The sequence below is a fragment of the Eublepharis macularius genome, chromosome 5, assembly GCF_028583425.1.
Source record: "Eublepharis macularius isolate TG4126 chromosome 5, MPM_Emac_v1.0, whole genome shotgun sequence".
NCBI classification, from domain to species: Eukaryota; Metazoa; Chordata; class Lepidosauria; order Squamata; family Eublepharidae; genus Eublepharis; species Eublepharis macularius.
In genome coordinates, this window is record NC_072794.1 from 76,316,566 (window position 1) to 76,336,545 (window position 19,980).

Below are 19,980 nucleotides of genomic sequence, written 5' to 3' on the forward strand. Positions count from 1 at the left end.
CTGCTGCTTAAGAACAACACAGAGTGCACGCTGACTCGGGAGAAAATCCCTCTATATTCGGTGGGGTTTACTCCCAGATAAGTGTCCATTAGTATACTCCAGAAAGGAAGAAAGAACTTCTGCAATTTGGGACTGAGAGTGCAAGCAGCCTTGTTTCTCCCCAGTGCTTTCTGCACCATTACTGGCTGACTTGGTCACCCTGACTTTCCAGGAAGAGACATGAGTAATCCTCCTCCCCGCCTCCATCCCAGGTAGCGAGAATATCGCAGAATCGCTTAAAGGGTAGCGCCGGATTGATCTCCTCTAACTCTGGAAAGACAGAAAACAGAAAGAAAAGAGCCGCGTGTGGAAACCTGATCTACTCATCTACAAGGGAAATCGATACTTGATGGGAATTCCAGATCCGAACCCAGCCAGGAGGATTCCACTTTCGGTAAAGCCTTTCCCCCCTTCCTTCCCTGCAGCTGCTCCCGCCCCTCTCCACTTTCTGGCAGTTACGTCTCTCCACACACGCAAGCGCTGGTGCTGTAAGGAGCCGCCTCCTTCCTCCCAGCGTCGCAGTGCCTGCCGGGTCCTAAGGCTCATCGTGCTCCGAGGTTTTTTCATCCCACCGACGTCTCGCTCGGAAGGGACGGCTAAGCGCAGCGGTGTATCAGGAGCATTAAACAGCTGGTGAAGCCCAACTGCTGAGACGCCGAGGCGGCGGCGAGAAAGACAGATGCGTGCCCGGAACTGGCTCGCCAGCTATTTAATGCGGCTGCAGCACTTGCGCAGATTGTCAGAAGCGCGAGCCTCTTGGGGTCGAGATGGCACCTGCAAATGATGATAAGTGGAGGTGGGAAGCGTGGCCCAGATCCGGACGCGTTTGCTTGGCTAGCCCTGAGGCTTTTCTTCTGTGAGGGTCACTCTCAGGAGCAACCTGACACTTGGTAATAGCAAGAGGCCCTCTTGCTGGCTGGCAGGATAACGTTCCTAAACTAATTGATATCTCTAGGACAAGAGAAAAGATCTGTGACTTCTTATCAGAAGCTTTCAGAGCCGTAGTTTTGGTTTTGCTGCAATAGGCTAACGCTGCTTCACCAGGACCGTTCACTCTGTTTGAAAAGAGTCCAGTAGCACCTTTAAGACTAACCGACTTTTTTGTAGCATAAGCTTTCGAGAACCACAGTTCTATTCGTCAGATGCTACAAAAAAGTTGTAACTAACCGTCTTAAGGGTGCTACTGGACTCTACTATTTAGCGACTACAGACTAATATGGCTAACTCCTTGGATCTATGACTACTCTATTAGAAGTTACCACCTTTATTTTCTGTTTTGCTTTTACGGAAACCAAACATGTCCTTTCTGTTTATCCTGGCCTCCCCCTGCTTCCGCTCCCTTTGCTATCTCTTTTATGGCTACTTTTAGAGTGTAAGAGTTTTGGGGCAGAGATCTGTTTCCCTACAATCTGTAAAGTGCCCTGGCGTTCTATAAAAGAAATAAATAGCTGGCAGAGGCTTCCCCCTCCGTCACGGAGGTGCCTGTAAAATGTGGCCAGTAACCCTACAGGACACCACTAAACTTCTCCGTTCTTACAGCTGCTGCTGCTTCCTCTTCTTTCCGCAAGAATCAAAGCTCCACAGTCTCATTTCTCTGCCTTTTGCAGACTAGTTGACTCTTGGCTGTACTTCTAAATGCATCTACTTCCTGTCATCCAGGGGGTCAGCAAAAAGACCCTGTAGCAAAAGCACGAGCAGAATAGATCTAGTGTATTGAAGGAAATGGGTACCAGAAACAAAATTCAGCTTTGTTGTAGCAAAAATTCAGAATGACCACACACTCCTAATAGTCCTCAGTATGCATTTTTTAACACACAAAGATAGATATTGGAAAGAGCCCAAATCCTGGCCTTCCTCTAGAATCCTGTGCCTGAAGCCATTGCTCTATAGAATGACCAACCTCCGCATCCGCATATCCTCCCAACACTTTCTTTTATCTCTTTTAGCCCAAATCCACAGCCCCCCTTAGAAAAGCAGAATATGAAAAATAAAATAATCAACTGGTCTCTGGAATCTACACTATGCTACAATGAGATTACACATTGCATGGCTGCATGCATGTCAGCTACCCTGACTTCATATCAGAGCATCCAGTGCAAGAGGTGTCACTTCTGAAAGCATATACTGTGATGTGCACTATTCTTTAAGCTCTCTAGCTGGCAATACTACGGCTTTGTTTTTTACTGTGTCCTTCAGTTGACGGCAGATGAATGATTCCTTCCATGCATATACACCCTTTGGTTTCCTTCTTTCTTTGAATATTGTCTCATTAAAACTCTGGATACCTCTGATCTCCCTCCAGAGGAGTTAGCCTTGTTAGTCTGTAGTAGCAAAATCAAAAAGAGTCCAGTAGCACCTTTAAGACTAACCAATAAAATTGGTTACAATAAAATTGGTTAGTCTTAAAGGTGCTACTGGACTCTTTTTGATTCTGATCTCCCTCAGCTCTTTGGCAAACTTCAGTTAACCACAGCTAGTTCTTTTACTGAACAAAATCTTTTGTGTGAAGACGTGCTTTGCGCTGCTTGATGCTGTTGGCCAGTTTCCTCAACCCTCTCAGCTTTCTTGGTGATGAAAGTTGTCCTGAAGGGTGGAATATAAGTTGAATGCTATTATTATTATGAGAGCACTGGCAGGACATTTTATTTAGAACATCTGTATGCTGCTTCTCCAGAGGCATATACCTGCGTATAGCAAGGTACTGAATTCCATTGAAGTTAATTGCCTTTAAGTACCCACTTGCAGGACTGTAGACAACGGCTATTGAAGATCTGGCAACAAATAAAGACTTTCTTAATCTCATGTTCATTTACTTGGGAGTAAGCCCTACTGAGTTCTATGGGCTTATTCTTGAGCAAAATGCATAGGCTTGGACTACACACCTCGTAAGGTTCCCTGCTCCCCATATAGCTATGAAAGAAATCATTAGCTGAAACTAGAGTTTTTATGACTCAGACTTTAAAATATATCGTGGCAAATGATGCCTTTATTCATGGATAATGAAATGAATTTGACTATAGTTTTAGCGATCTTCAGTACCTAAAATTCCCCCTCTTTCTCTCTCATACTTTTTATTTATATTTTATATTTTTATTTATTTATGTTATTTATAGTCCACCTTTCTTATCAAGGCTCAAGGGGGATTACACAATGTAAGTTAATTACGTTAATAGTGAATCAGTAAGTTTCTTGCTTTAACCTGAAGCGCCCAAGAGAAAAAATGGAAAGCGAGAGCGGAGGTTGAGCGCGCCTTAAAAAGCCACCCACCTTAAAAATCAAGGCGAAATAGCGAACAGGGCAGGAAAGGCTGAAGCAGCGTCGGTGCGGCGAGTGCGCCTGCTCCGGGCAATTCCCTGCGCACGCGCATTGGCACACCAAGAGAGGAGTCTTCTGAGAGCTTGGGGAGAGACAGGGGGTTTGGACGGTGCGGAGTTGGAGTCGGGGCTGGGTCGGCAGCGAGCCCCGCTGGGGAGCAGGAGCGGCTGGAAGGCCCCCCCTCCCCTCCCCTCCCCGCTGAGGCTGGGGTGGAGAGCATGCGGGCCGGAGCGTAAGAGCGGGGAAGGCTGAGCCCGCTTCTCCGTGGGGAGCCGTGTGTGGAAGGGGTGAGTCTGCGGAGAGGAGCCGAGGGGCCCTCGGCGCTGTCGCCTTTTTTAGGATCGGAGGAATTGTCGGGGTGGGGCTGGGCTGGGCTGGGCTGGGCTGGGCTGAAAGTGGGGCTGGGGCTAAGGGGGAAACACCCGAGCGATCCTTTCCCTTCTCGGAAGTAGGGTAATGGCCGCTCTTTCCGCTGAGGTTCAATTTTGGACCGTCCCGTCCCTCAACAAGACGAGGAGCCCCGATGTGTTTTGTTCCGCCCACGACGGCAGGCAGGGTGGAGAAACCGTCGTGGGGGTGGCAGGGCAGGCAGGTGACTGGTGGGTTCGGTGCCTGGGATGTGCCTGAGAGTCGAGAGAAACCCGCTTCCTTCCTTCCTTCCTTCCTTCCTTGAGCTACAAGTAAGTTGTAGTTGCGCTTTGGCTATCAGCAGCCCGACCGGCAGCGGGTATGGCTGACATCCTGTTTATATCGCACTGGTGGCCTTGAGCGGCGTTCACTTCTCGGGGATCTCGCCGCACAGCTTGAACGGATGCCCGTATGGAGAAGCTTGCGTCCCTTCAAAGGCTGGGAACTTGAAAACTGTTGCCAGTTGTAGTGATTTTGCTATTGCACAGTTGAGCCGAGTGTCATTCAGAGAATAGCCTGGTATGGAGAGGAGCTGAGCTATCATACTTGGAAATTCCTTATTTTCATAATAACTGGGCTGGGGAGATCTGTTGTCTTGAACAAGCTGTCGTGGGAAGAGGAACTGATACATGCCTAGTTGGCATTTGTATGAAAAGGTTTGGGTAGTGGAAGTGTTTAGTTCTGTGGAGAAGACACAGTCCAACAATTGAATGTTATGTTCAGTAAAGTTGTTTCCCCGCAATGTCTTCTAAATATATTTTTCCAGCTTTTCTCAGAAGTAAAAAATGTATAAAGTAGACATCTTTGCACTTATGGTAGACTGGTTAATTGTGAATGAAGTTTAAAAAAAAACCTGGGTATTTTAAGGTAGATTTTTAAAACTGCTTTGAGGAAAAGCAGTACTTGAAATTATACACGCAGAATTTAATGAAAGAGAAATTCCTGTTATATTAGCAGTGATATGGGTGTTTTGGAAAAAAAATTGAATTACAGAATTTTTTGATGCCTTAAGTAGAGCATGATCTCAGCATGTTTGTTTTTGACTTGCATTAATTTTGTTTATGAAATATGTTGCTTTGTGGCCCAACAGCAACAAATACTTAAACTGAAGCATTTGTTTAAAATATTCAAAGATTTGTGAGAATTGTTTTTATTGGATTAAGGCTTGTAGGAATGTGAACTAACCTTACACTGTCTAACTAAGGGGGAGAAAAGGCACTGAAACACAAATTTTAGCATACCCAAAGATCAGTCTATGATATACCACAGATGTGGTGATTTGCTCAGTTTGGAGAGAATTTAATTCTCTTTCATGGAGGTAACTGGGGCGCCTCAATTTCACTGTCACTCTCTGTAGCATCCCTTGCATTGCTTGTTAGTTCCATATCTGATTGGTGATTACAGTATTCATTCTACCATATGAGACACATGTAAAAATAATCTTAATGTTGGTTCTAATTTGATGAGCACAGCCAATCAAGTTAGTTCATAACTTGGGTAGCTTCCACACAGGGATGGACTTGTGTGGTAAATAAATATGTGGTTGTTGATAAAGCACAATGGGGCTTCCTTATGACAGATTTTTCTGCTCCAGTTGCCCAGCAGCAGTCATCCCTCCTTTGCCTTGGCCAGTGGTTTTTTTTGCAATTTTTTTAAAAAAATTACTAGAACATCATTATATTAACACAACTTTATAACAGTAGGTTTAACAGGTTCTTTGAATTCTCACACACACACAGACACACCTTCCCAGCATGGCTGGAAGATGGCTGCAGAGACCATGTAGGCTTTACTGTGATTTTTCTCAAAACTTTGGGGCAAAGCAGGTTTGAGAAATATTGGATAAAAACTGCGGAAATCCAAGGATGGTGCACAAATGCACTCCAGCAGCGTTGAACCTGGGATAGATAATCCATGTGGATATGCCCTTGATTTTAAAAAAAGTTTGGATTGTTGTATGTATGTATTTACAGATCAGTGAAACATATATCCTATCACACAGTTCCCAGGTCACCTGAAAAACATTAATTAATTAGTAGATTTTTATCCTTCCCTTCCTCCAAGTTGCTCAGCACAGTATATATCAATCTCTGTTCCACCATTTTATCCTTACAACAACCATGTGAGATAATTCCATAGGGTAAGAAACACAATTTTTTTTTAAAAAAAATACAGATTAATCAGATAACAAATTAAGCTATATTCTTGGGAAAACTCGAGTAAGCCTATTAAACCCTGTTACAAGTAAATAGTTCATAGGCTTGGTAAAGTACTTTATGAATTGCAGCCCTGACCCATACTCCATGAACTGCCTTATTATTAAAATGTGGATAATTTGTGCTAAACTGGAATATATCTAATTTTCATGGGCTTTACTGGTATATGGGAACTCACTTTTCTTTACATATGGAGAAACCGTGCATTTCTTAAACTTTAAAGGGTAAAGGAAATAGCATCTTTAGCTGAAGCTGTTTTAGAGACTTAATTACAATGGGCTTAGACTCAAGTAGCTCTGCATGCACTTGTGCTGTTAAATTTCTGTTCATGCTGTACCTTCAATCCACATTTCTCATGTTGGGGACTGCCTGTTAAGGATTCTAGATAGTGGGGTTAGACTAAGGGCTCAGTGATCCTTCCATTTATCTCTAACACTGGTGTTTCCAAACAGTCTCATGTAAAATGCATTTAGAGATCTTAACACACTTCACCTAGGCTTTGTTCCTCAACAGTTCAGTTCTCACTTTTTGTTGTATTGTTTCTTCCTGGATATATTAAATTGGCACTTTTGATGCTGCTGTGTAAAATTGTGTTGAAGGCTTGCATCTTGTGCTACAGTATATAATTTGCCTGTGTTTTATGATTCATTTTTAATTTTTCTCAAGCTTATTTGCCACTTTGTGTCATTGCAACCATTCACGGAAACATCTTGCCAATTTACGCTAACAGTAGAAAAACATTTGCCTTTTGTAGTACTCGGATTACTTCATGAATTCATACATAGCTATTTATAATCCTGGCTCAAAGTTCTGGGGCCTACACCTTTTTTAAAGCAGGTAGCAGTATAACTGCACAAATTGAGCACATTTAAAATAAAAGTAGGGGGAAAGCCCACAACTCAGAAGGAAGTAACGTGGAGGAAATGCATCAAGATTGGCACTTGGGTGTTGAAGGACAAAGCTGAAATGACATATGACAGTTACAGGTATACTGGTCAATATACATCTTGAGTGAGTTTAGAGCCATTCTTGTTGGAGCCAAAGGGGTTCTACTAGTGACTATCAGTAAGAGAAAATTTGTTGGCATGAGGATTAAGGTTATATCTTAAGCTTTGAATATAGGATTAACTGGACAAAGTTTGGGTTTGCTTTCAATTCATGCAGAGCACCTCATTACTTTAAATTTTACCTTAATGGCATCACAAGGTAGCTATCAAGTTGTTAAAGCATGAACAGAGTAACTCTCCCGCCTAAATTATAAAATGAAAAATATAAAAAATATGCTGAACACTTGAAATTTATACCCATAGTTGAGGTGGGGGCAAAATTTCAGGACTCAAAATTCTTCTTTAAATTAAAGGGAGCTTTCTTGTGGTGTAGTGGTTATAGTGTCAGGCAAGAGTCTGAGAGACCCAGGTCTGAATCTCCGCTTTACCATGGAAGCTTGCTGGGTGACCTTGAGGCTGTCACACACTCTCAGTCTAACCTACTTCATGGGCTTGTTGTGAGGATAAAATGGAGAAGAGAATGTAAGCCTCTTTAGATTCCCCACGGGGAGAAAGGCAGGTTATAAATGAAGTAAATAAACTGTACAACACTTGACAAAAAACCTTTGCTTATTAACTTTGAAAGAATTGAATACGCCATTGAGAAAGCAGACAACAGCAGAGCAAGAGAATAATGCAGTGACTGAACTCAAGTTTTGAACAGTATTATCTTGCCAGGAGGCCTGTTCTCTTAGCTGGGGAATTCAATGATCTTATGTGAAGTATTCTTTGTGCACTGAACTCTATTAATTATTCTAGTAATTTACTGGCTGTGCAGTAAATGAAATCATATGAGCAATAATAGCATTTGGCTGGCTCTTTCTGTCCTTAAAACTGCTTATTGTTTTAGAAGTCTTTATCTTTTTCTTAATATGTACCCTGCTTCCTCCTCCATATAGATGTCATTTTAAAGTGCTGAGGTCACACTTCTGCAAGAAAAAAATACAGTAGGACTAAAAGTGGCAATTGTGTTAAATTGTACCCCCTCTCAAACTTCCCAGTTCTGTATTATATTGAGTCTGAGAATTTAATCTTAGGAAAGAAGGGGGAACATAGCTCTTAATGTGCATTGCTGTGTGCTCAGTCAGCCTCTGATGCTCAACGTTTATTCCTCTCTGCTCTAATTTCAAGTCGAGTGGTAAATTTTAAATTCTATTTGAGGTAATAAATAGAGGCTGCCAGTTATCCCAGAAGTTTAGGAATTGAATTGGAAGGATGGAAACGAGGAAGGTAAGGTCTGAATGTCATGGATTCGAGGATATAAAGGGGGCAGAAGACACGGAAGATAAGTGTGGAAGAAACAAAGGGAAGGATGAACCGAAGAGAGAAGATTCTGAGGGAAGTAGGGTCTGGAAGGAGGAGTTGAGGGGCCCAAGATTGGTAGAGCTGTTGTTGTACCATGTCATAATGAGAGGGAAGAGAATTAAAGAGGCCAAGGGGGAAGAGTGTGCCATATAGGGGACCATGCTGAACAAAGGTCACCTAACCTCATAGACTTACCCTGCCCTTTTCCTAGGGGATGGCATTATTTGCAAACAGCTGAGCAAATCTCCTTTAAGAAGAATGTCTTAGCAGTGCATATCTGTTTTTGGTGAAATAAAGTATGGAAATATAAGGGATGAATTTAGTAATAGTCATTTTCAGTAAATATTTACAAACTTCACTTGGTATGTATGTCAGTACATAGTTGTAACAAGCTGCCAAATTTGAACACATCTGATAAAATCGTAGTGCTTTAGTTCAAGACCTAAATGAAATGACATGCTAAACTGTTGGCAAAAACATGGGAGACAGATATTTGGGGGCCTGTGATGGGACTTGTTCTTCTGAAGTATCATAATCTGAAATATGTTATTACTCTATCAATGTTATAGTGTCTTAAGATTTAACTGGTAGCTCTGTAGTTTATATTTATCAGGCTGCTTCTGCTAACAACTAAAATATTTTCTGTAAGATTAAGGAGGGGCTTTTAGATAATAGCTTGCAAGACTCTGCATGAATTGAAAGCAAACCCAAACTTTGTCCAGTTAATCCTATATTCAAAGCTTAAACTCATTTTACTTGGGAGTTTGTGAGACTCTATAATGGAATTTAGTTCCAAATACATGGGCATTGGCGATTTAGAAATTCTTCTAAAATTATCCAAACATATTTTCCTATTGTTAAAACACATTATTTACCTACAATTAATTGCAGTTCTGAAATATTTAAAATAAATTGATTTATATAAGTGTTCATATCTGGAAAAAAAATTGTTTGCACAGTATGCAAGTGATAAATTTTCTTTTCATAATGAGTTAGCCATTTTCAAAAGGTTTCATTTTTTATGGATATGATACCATTACACTAGCGTTGTAGGAAATCTAATGAATTTGTGTTCAGTTTCTTACGTAGAAATTGCTTTTTTTCTTGAGGTTGGCATGAGATGCGATGGAACATTAGGTCAGCTGTAGAAGTGAATTCATGCTGAACCCAAAAGATAAATGTGATTTTGAAAATTCAAATGACTGGGAAGAGGGAAGGTATATTGTTAGATCTGAAAGGTTCACACTCTTCTGTGTCCTACAATAACCACTGAAGATCTGCCATCAATTTCTTTAAACTAAACAATTGTTGAACTTTCATAATGCTGAGTTGCATAGTTTGCTATAAATTGCTGTAGCATAGAAACCATATTACAGTTTGTAATTGGGTTCCAATTTCATAGTTCTTAAAGCAATCCAGATCAAAGCAGATATAATGAATGGTGGGTGTTTTAAAGAAGTGTGTTCTTCTTTATTTTGGAAAGCTTGTTCATATTGAGAATATTGCTAACAATCTTCCCAGTAAACGTGTGCTTAAATGGCATAGCTGGTAAGCGAATAGTTTCTTCTGGAAATATTTGCTGCCCATCCCATTTAATTAAAATATTTGTCATGTTCCCCAATCCAATGATTCTCCAGGTGGCTTGCAGATTTAAAACAAGACAGAACCATAACAAATAATACCCTAAAACTATAAATTAGCAAGCATCTAAAGTTCTCAACAGCTGTGTAAAAATGTGATAAAAATCCTTGAAAGCAATAAGCAGCCCCCCAAACATAGTTACCTAGCGGAACAGAAACACACATCATGAGAGTACAACAGAATAGCAAATCAACTCACAAGGGCCAGTCTCTTGTAGCAGCCTGGTTAATAGGGAGGGAGACATAGCAGGATCTCTCAAAAGATGATCTCAGCTAACAGGCGGGTGTGTATGGGAGTGGTCCTTTTAAGTACTCTAGATCTAAGCCATTTAGGCTTCAAGTCTTATCCAGCTCTTTGAAGCAGCCAAAGTAATTGTCTTAAGAATGGTGGGATGTTCTGTGAATGCAGCCTAGCTGTTGCATTATTGAACCTGTGGAACAATTTTCAGAAGTAAATCCATGCAAGATGTGTTACATTAATCTAACTCAGAATGTAATCAGAGCCTTGATAACTGTGGAGAGATTCTGTTTCTCAAGGAGAAGTTGCAGCCAGTGAACTTGATGAAGTAGAAAAAGTTACTACATGCAGATATCTGCATCTCAGTCTTTAGATCTCGATTTATTCCTGATATGCAAATCTTCTAGCAGGAACGCTATCTCACCCTGAACAGGTTGACTCCATCTGTGTTCACTGTTTTCTAGCCCATACCACTTCTGTCTTACCTAGAAGGAGTTCCAGTTTATTGTACATCATCCAACCCATAACTACTGACAGACGTTTTAGAGCATCAAACTCTGTTGGAAAGGTGACATAGAGTTGGGTGACATCCACAGGTGGTTTCCAAATAACCACCTGAGTAGTTTTATGTAGATGTTAAAAAGTACCAGGCCTAAGAGAGAATCCTTAGCACAAATACGACAAGTTAGAACTGTTATTTCTCAGCACTCTTTTCTGCTGCTGATCAGACAGGTAGGAATGGAATTTGCAGTGCATTGAAGTGTAATGTTCTCCTTCCCTTCTTCCCCTTCTGCCAACCATGTATTTATTTCAGATTTGTATTCTGCCCTCCCCGCGAGCGGGCTCAGGGCAGATAACAACATACTAAAAATACAATTTAAAAATTCATGTACATTAAAAACAACACATTTAAAACAGGATAGTGGACAGCCTTCACGGGTAGGGTTAATACACCCTTTTTTTTGCAGGAGAGAATGTCATCTGGCCATTGCAGGAGAGAATATCATCTGGAGGTACTGACTGCTGCTAAGAAATGCAAGTAACTAAATGTCACCCAGAACCCTTATCAACTGTTTCCTGGTGACGGTACTCTTGGAATGTTTCAGGGCTATCAAGGTGATCTTGGTCCCAATCCCAAACTAGATTGTAATGGATCAAGCAAATCTGTTGCCTATTAGGGAACCTGGATATATCTAACCAAGCATCTTGTTCTTGGTTGTTTTGGGTTTTTTAAAATTCAATCCCACTGATTAGGATTCAGTCCTAAGAAAATTTGCACAGGATTTCTGCATTGGAATTACAGTCCCAAAATAAAAAATTATTTATACATCCCATCTGTTACCATTTTTACTTGCATCTTTAAAGAATACAAACTTGTGGGCTTCTGAAAAGAAGCTGAAACTCTCACAGTGGCAGATTATGTGCCGGATATATACTAGTTCCATTCTTCTTCGTTGTCATTGTGGTTGTCAAGACTACATAGCTCTAGACAATATGTCAACATCCAGTAATTTCTTTATTCTGTATGTTTACTCAATACATCATTCACTTAAACTGTGTTTATCATTGTATTATTATACTTGATGTTCTATCTGATCACCAAATGATCTCTTGTTCTTGAACTGCAAAGCCATGTGCCCAGCACATGTGGTCTCTTTATATGTTACTTGTTTCTGTTGGCCAACCTATACTTGATCCGGGGGATTCCATGACTTGTAATTTAGACTTTAAAGGAGCTGGAATATCAGGAATAATTTCTTTTAAACTCTCCTGATCATTGCTAGAATGTCTTTTAGACTAAGTAGGGGGGAAATGCAGTTACTCATACTGTACTTGTCTTTTATCCTTACTAGGATAAAGAGCAACTGGGGGAAGGGTCAGTCAGAGAAACGGTTACGTCCCTCCTTTGCCATTGCCTCAGCAGCAATCCATATTGGATCCACAGACTTTTTTTGAGGTTAAATTTTGCACGCACATGTGTGTATGTATAGATATAAAGGGAGGATCCAATCACAGATTATCAGGGGGACGTGTCATTTGCCTCTGTGGTCTGCTTTAGTGATACTAATATGAGTGATACTGAGAGCCAGAATTGCATAGTGGTTAGAATGTTGGACTAGGATCTGAAAGGCCCAGGTTCAGATCCCCAGCCTGCCATGTAAGCATGCTGAGTGCTGTTCGGCCAGTAACATCCTCTCAGCTAAACCTACTTCACAAGGTTGTTGTGAGGATGAAATGGAGGAGAGAAAAATGTGAACTGCTTTGCATACCCATTAGAGAGAAAGGTATATTTAAAGTAAATAAAATAAATATTTGCACTGAGAAGTAGAAATAAAAACTAGCCAGTTGCTACAATAAGCTTAATACAAGTGCTAGAACAAATTATAAAAGTTAAATGGTATAGTGACACTTTCTTTGTTGAAAGTTGTTTGATTCGGGGTTCTGGTCTCCTGAAATTGAGATATTTTTTTTCTTGTCAACCACTCTCCAGTTGTGCTAAATTTATATTAAAAATATTGTTCAGATGCTACAGTACTTTCATGGTCAAGTGTTTGGGCTATGAATCAGCACTCTGCTAGTTGAATCCCACTACTGCCATGAGCTCAGTTGGTGGTCTTGGGTAAGCCACTCCTCTCAACTCCAGCTGTATTGTCGGGATAATAATAACACTGACCTTGTCCACTGCTCTGAATGGGGTGTTAATCTGCCTAGAAGAGCAGTATGTAAGTGCACTGTTGTTATTATTAGTTCTTAGGTAAAAGTAAAATCAATAGACTTGCTGTCATGTGTTCTTTAGTAAACAAACCTGAGTTAACTGTACCAATCTTATTAAAGAGCTGTATGAATTATGTAAGCTGCAGGATACTGTAACTCTGAAATAAAATCAGGAGCTTTTGGAAACTATCATCACGAAGACTGTGTTCCACATCTGTAATGTTAACTTTGTCTTATTTATGAACTTCATTATTAAATGCAAAATGGAGTGCTTATTATTTAGAGTGAATGTAAACATTGTCTACAGTTCATGAACATGTGAATTTTTGCTGCAATATATATATTTCCCTCTTTAAAAACTGTTCTCAGATCTGATTAGTTTTCTTAGAAAGCTGTTTTCCCCTAAATGTGAACATCCTGTACATGTGATGGAATTAAAAGCTTTTCCTTAGGAAGTGGTTCCTGTATTTAATCAAAGTTTCTGAAGAAGTTCATCAGCATGACACAGGAAACATCAGTTTGATGTGAGCTCATGAAAATTTATGCTAGAATAAATTTTGCTAGTCTTTAAGGTGCCATTGGACACCTTTCCCCCCCTTTTCCCACTCTAATCTGTTGGTAATGGTGTGAATGAAAGCTAAGATTTAACCAGTGAAAGAATATAGCACTTATGCAATGTGGCTGCTCCATATGTGGATATAGTTTTGTGTAATATCAGTTAAGCATACAACCCAGAGGTTATCCAAACCTAGTCAGTACAAAAAGTGCTGAATTTACAACTTCAGTAAAGCACATGGAATTTTGAATTATGAGATCCCATTGTTTAGTTGATGGGAATTAAAAGACTTTTTATGAATGCAAAAGAATATTGGCTGTTTTAGGAAACTTTATGGTAAATTTTTCCATTTCTGTCATCTGTCTTTCAGATGACTACTCTGAACATAATAGGGGACTCTATAATGTGTTCAGATAGTGCAAACCGTTTTCTTTTGCAATGTCATTAGATATGAGAAATGTATGGTTGATTAAACTATAATGTGCTTTGTAGATATGTCTCTAAAGAGATATTCAGTGAACTTACTTTGGTTAGCAGCTGAAAAAGTGCCTCTGGGTAAGTAGTTGCTAGTTAGTTTCAGCTATGATGTGTAGTATCTTTTCTGAGTCAAACTCGATCTCACAGTTCTCACCTGTTGTAAAGCCTTCTGTAGAACTTGAACTGAAATGCTTATGGATGTGTTTCTATAAATACTCTCTTCGTGGCACATTTTACTGTAAAGCCAGCAGGATAGCTGTTGCATATATAACAAACAAGTTGGGGTACAGTGAAAAATAGTCAGACAGGAAGAGTTTAAAAAAGAAGTTGGGGACCTTCACACTCACCCTGTCTATCTCCCAGTGCAGGTAATCCACCAGGATGACCAAGGCCGTTTCTGTCCCCAGAAGCAGATTTGAACAGATCCAAGGGAATCTGCTTTATTCTGGAATCCCTGAAGTTGGCCAGTCATCACTTGTTTAGTCACCTTGCTCAAGAATTCTGCCTGCATCCTCAGACTCCAATTATCCCAGAAGGTAGATGATTTCCCTCCTCCAAACACTGAACTCTTTAGCAGCCACAAGTTTATATATTAATAGTCAGATGTATCTTTGGATACATAAAATCCAAATATTGGAGCCATGAATGGACAAGACAGATCTTCCTGCACACCTGAAAAATGCCCCAGGTTTGTAGAAAAATCTGAAATCTAAAAAAAGGGGGGGTTACTCCCCCCCAAAGATAAAAGGACTGCCTGTAGCTTTAAGGAGATGCCTTTAGTGGCTGTTACTAGGCAATCATAACAGTTTATCTAGTATTCCAGCCTTGGTTTCTGTCAGTAAAAGGCTGGGGGGGGGGGCTTTCCATGGCTGTTTCAGCCTTTGAGGGAGGAGTCATTGGGGCCAGGCTCAGAAGCATACAAGACTTGCATGACTCATCCAGGCCTAGCTGCTTGATAGTATTCAGTAGCAACTCCCCTCCCCCGCCCCAGCCAGTGTAGGGTAGTGGTTGGAGCTTCAAAGTGGGATCTGGGAGACCCAGGTTCAAATCCCCACTCTGCTGTGGAAGCTCACTGGGTAACTGATCCAGTCACACATTCTCAGCCTAACCTACCTCTCAGGGTTGTTGTGAAGATCATGTGGAAGCAAGGAGAATGATGTGAGCTAATTTGGGTCCCCACTGTGAAGAAAGGCAGTATATAAATGAATTAAATAAATATAGATTAAAATAGGGGGCAGATAAAGGTGTGTTTAATAGGTTCAAAGGAGAGGCATATGGAAAAGTGAGGATATAGAGGCTACCAGGAGGAGGGAAAGGGAAATAGTGTGAGGAAGAGGTTACAGGGAAAAGTGAAGTACCTCCTGCAAGTCCTTGCAGGTTTCTCACCATGCAACTGAGCCTGTCTCAGCTGGCAGCATGCAACTGGGCCATAGAGGAGACAGGTGAAGACAGAGGCAGACAAAGGTAGATGGGGAAGATAGAAGGGAGGAAAGGGGTAAGATATGGAGAGGGTAGGGAAGGGAAAGAGGACATGGTGGGGGTGGGAAAATGATACGAGCTCCCACAAGTCCTTGTGGGTTCTCCACTTGTATTATTCTAAACTTAAGAATCTTCTAGATCTTTTGCAGGACCTGACTGTGACATCAGATTCAGACAATCTGTAGAGTTTAATGTACAATTATACGCTTCTGTGATATTCTTCAGTTCTCATGCTTTGAGAGGGTGGTTTAACCATCCAAACTCTTTTTTCATTACACCTCTTAGGGTAGTATTAATATCCGTCTGCATGTAAATATGTGCATCTCCCTTTCTTAGAGATTCAAAACATCTTGTGCCTTTCCCTCACTACTTTGTGTCAAATGCCTTCTTAAGGTTTCTAGTCTTTATACAAAATCACACTTAAAACAAATGTAACCTAGGAGAAAAGTCTACTGAGTAGTAAAGCTGGGATTCTCAATCCACTTAATTTACAGTATTCCTATTAAAAGTAGCCTTTTAATCACCTTTCTAAGATGATTGCTGTGTCAAGCAGTACTCCTAACCTGTGAACCTGAGTTTTCAATGGGAGTGTAACTGCATCCAAGATTTCATGTTGCTAGTTGACCTTTCTACTAACTCAGAGAACTTCTGCCTTGTCAGGATTAAACTTCACCTTGTTCATACTTATCCAGCCCATTACTGACTTCAAACACTAGTTCAGAATGTCAACAGCATCCTCAGAATTAAATGGAAATGAAAGATGAAGCTGGGTATCATCCACATATTGGTGACTTCTGAGTAGAGATGGGTACAAACAGAAAAAAACCCCGAACATGATGTTCGTTGCCATCCATGAACAGGGACTCATGAACAACCACGAATATGGCCCTGTTCACAAACATGTTCGCGGTTGGCTGTTCGTGGGGGTCAGCAGGCTCTCCTCCAGCCATCATCCAAGTCAAGATCCCTACTGCACCACTCCCAGAAACCTGACCTGAGCAGGCACCAGGAAAGGTACCAATAATAAATAATAGCTTGGCCCAGAGCCTGGCAGCAGCCCTGGAACTTGAAGGGGCAGATCCCTATCCCACCACACACAAAGGAAATTCAAGCTCCAATGCACTCTATCAAAATGTCCCCTCCATTGCCTGCAAACTAAGCCAGAGCTGGGAGCCCCCCTCCCCCCTTATTTTTGCTCCCTTGTAACAAATTTGGAGCTCCACACTTGAAAGCCTGCCTATCAAGCTAAATTGGGCTTAGATTGGGGTTTCCTGCAACAGGAGTTCAGACAGAGTTCAGACAATTCCTGCCTAAGTTGCCAAGGGAATTGATTGCAGGTGCCAGACTGTCTGGCTTGACGAACAGCAATGAATGAAGGAGGCTTGCAACGACCACCTGTTTGTTTAGAATGTGGCCTCGCGAACAGCTTGTTCGCGAACAGCAGATTGGGCTGTTTGTGGCTTTTTTTTGTTCGTATTGCTGTCCTTGCCCATCTCTACTTCTGAACTCAAACGTCTTTCTTTTAAATTTTTTTTGTTATAAATTTCCAGGGCTTTTTTTTAGCAGGAACGCGGTGGAACGGAGTTCCGGAACCTCTTAAAAATGGTCACGACTGGTGGCCCCACCCCCTGATCTCCAGACAGAGGGGAGTTGAGATTGCTTTCCGTGCTGCAGCGCGGAGGGCAATCTCAACTCCCCTCTGTCTGGAGATCGGGACGGGGCCACCAGTCATGTGACCATTTTCTCCTTGGGCAACCTGCTGAGTTCCACCACCTCTTTTCCCAGAAAAAAAGCCGTGTAAATTTCTATTTTGAAAAGACAAAGTAATAGGATAGGGGGTACAGAAAAAAGAAAAGGGGATTATATAACATAGTTATATGGCTCAGAATAATTATATATAGCAAAATATTTGAAACAAAGAATATTTCTTCCCGACATCCCCTTCATTAATTTTTAAGACACTATCTGAATACAGTAATACATGCTTATATTAGAACACATTTATTTTCAACATTTTAGGTTTCAAGTTGATATTTAACATTTGTATTCAACATTTATGTTCATCATTTTTAAGTTTCAGATTTCATAGCTAATTTGTTTTTCACCAACATTATTAATTTCAACCTTACTGCATATTGAATATTACATACTTTTGCCACTTCTACCTAACCACTATAACTTTGAAAAATATGGATGGACCTTTCAGATGCTGAGGAAAGTGGAAAAATTCAGCCAGAACCAAGAAGCGGCTAAATGCTTATTCAAAGAATTAATTTTCACAGAAGAGGATAAAAGCAGGATACTATCTTTTCACTGTTCATCCTGAGAAATTTAGCCATGAAGGCCAGTTTAGAAGTAGTTCCTTTTAAATTCTATGAACACAAACAAGAATGGTATAACTTTGCTTGGCAAGTAGAAAAAGCAGAACCAAACTCTTAAACTCTTATTATCTGTGTAGTCTTTTGGCTAACAATCCCAAAGACTTATTAGCAGAGCTTTAGTGTTGATCTTTGAGCCATTTGAAAAGGAAACTGCAAGACTGATAGGTGGATGAGAAAGGAAAGTGGAACACAGACTGAAGAATTTATTATATTCTATCATGCACAAATACCAGCAACATGTTTTGGAATTTCCATGCACTCGTGTCCCCAAACTATAGAACTTAACCAAATTCAAACTCCTGCAAAGCAAACCTTAGGACATTTTCTTGGGAGTAAGCCCCACTGGATAGACCTGACTGAGATTCTGAGTAGTCCTGTTTAGGACTGATACCCCTTTTGTGGAAAGGAAGGGTTATGAGAATTAATTTCTTTTCCTATACTCTTTCTTGATAATCATACTGGATGTTCCACGAAATAATATATGCTACACAGTTGTGGTAATAAGATACAGTAGAGTAATTTCTCTAACTTCTTGCAGATTAGGAGTTTAGAACAGAACAAATTCTTTCTAGCTAATGCAAGGATGGATATAAAGAAAGCTCAACAGTCTAGTTATTGACTAGATATTGATTGTTTTTGTCCCCAGAAGATTATAGTCAAAGTATTGCACTCACTATTTTTTTATTCCTGGAACAGCTTCTATAATTGGAAACTGGAGTTGGAGGGTTAAGTGTAGAATAAAAGCAGTTCTGAAAAGCAATAGTTTTGACTTATGGTCAGGTTTACGGGAAAGCTGTACATTTTACTGTTCACATTTTAAAGCAATACCTCATTTTTAATGCTAGAGTCAAGTCTATTGCTTCTGTGTTGTAAGTTTATTAAAAACATAAATGAACAGAACTGGTCTGCCATCTTAATAAAGGGCCGCAATTCCTGTGGTCTTGGGTATACAAGATCCCCCGCCCCCTTGCAGGTAGCCGTGGGTTTTTTTTCTCAGTCGTGAGGGGGGTAAGGCACAGAGATGGAGTGGGGAGAGTGACTGGCCAATCTGTGCAGGAGCTCACCTGTCTGACTAGCTTCTGTGAGTGACACTGGTTCAGCTGGGCTAAGTTGCAGCAGGGTCCCTTGCTTCAGTATGGATGGCTGGAATTTGTTGTTTTGACATCATTCTCTGGTTTGATGTTTGTATGCTCGCTTCACTTTGGTTCTGGAAGGATTCCATTCATTCCTTTGCTTCACTTTGGTTCTGTTGGGCTTTCTCTGGGTTGAGCTTGCATTTGGAAGTGTGACTCTGGCCAGTGGCAGTCTTGCCTCTGTGTGTTTCTGCCTGGGAGCCAGCTTGGAAACTTCCACCCTAGGAAACAAAGGAGCATAGCTGGGCAGCTTGCTTAAGAGGCAGTTGGGGGGTGGGGGACATCAGTTTGGTTCTGCTACGCTTTCTGTGTGTTGAACTTGCAATTGTGAGTTATTGACTCACTCCTCTAAGCCCATTTGGGAACCAGATACCCAATTGGGCTGAGAGGAGTGAGTCAATAACATCAGAATTGCATGACTGCTGCTCGCTAACGCTCTTGAAAGAGAGATCCCGAAACAGGAGTTTAGCTGCCCTGTTGAGTGTTTAGTGGCTGCTATTCCTTCTGCAAGTTCTACACTGCGGGTTCTCCTGCCCGGGAGTTGGTCTTTGGAGCGCATCGCATAAGGGGACCACTACAGGACAAGAACAAGAGAGATTGCTCTTCAATTGAAATTCATTAAGACTTGGGAGTGTGAACTTATGTCTTCATGCTTTTGAGTTGTGTAGTTTTGTTAATTACCTTGTTAATTACAAAGCACCTAGCACTTTAAATTATAAAGAGAGTAGTTGATTAATTCATTTAGGATTCATCTATTTGTTACACGGTGCTGATTAAGGAATTGTAGTCCTTAGACCATTCCGCTGTGGGCTCATCCTTGTTATCCTGGTTACCACAGGGGGTGGTAACCAGGTTGTAGGAGAAGTGATATCTAACACCTCCTTTCAAGAAATAGTCAGAGAATGGGCCCTCCATCAGCTATAGACAGGTTTACAATGGGACCTTGTTCTGGTTAACATATGCAAGAGGACAGGAACAGATAAACACTGGCCTTGATGATGATACGTGTCTGCTGAATGGTTACTTTTATTG

At 41.0% G+C, this 19,980-nt stretch overlaps 1 protein-coding gene across 1 annotated transcript in view; it reads left to right on the top strand.

Moving 5' to 3' along the window:
• Positions 1-3,417: 3,417 nt before the first annotated feature.
• JAK1 (Janus kinase 1) overlaps positions 3,418-19,980 on the top strand; it is a 67,037-nt gene continuing 50,474 nt past the window's right edge. Inside the window, exon 1 of the mRNA XM_054979836.1 lies at positions 3,418-3,641. The gene's annotated coding sequence lies outside the window, so the exon portion shown is untranslated. The remainder of the gene's footprint in view (positions 3,642-19,980) is intronic.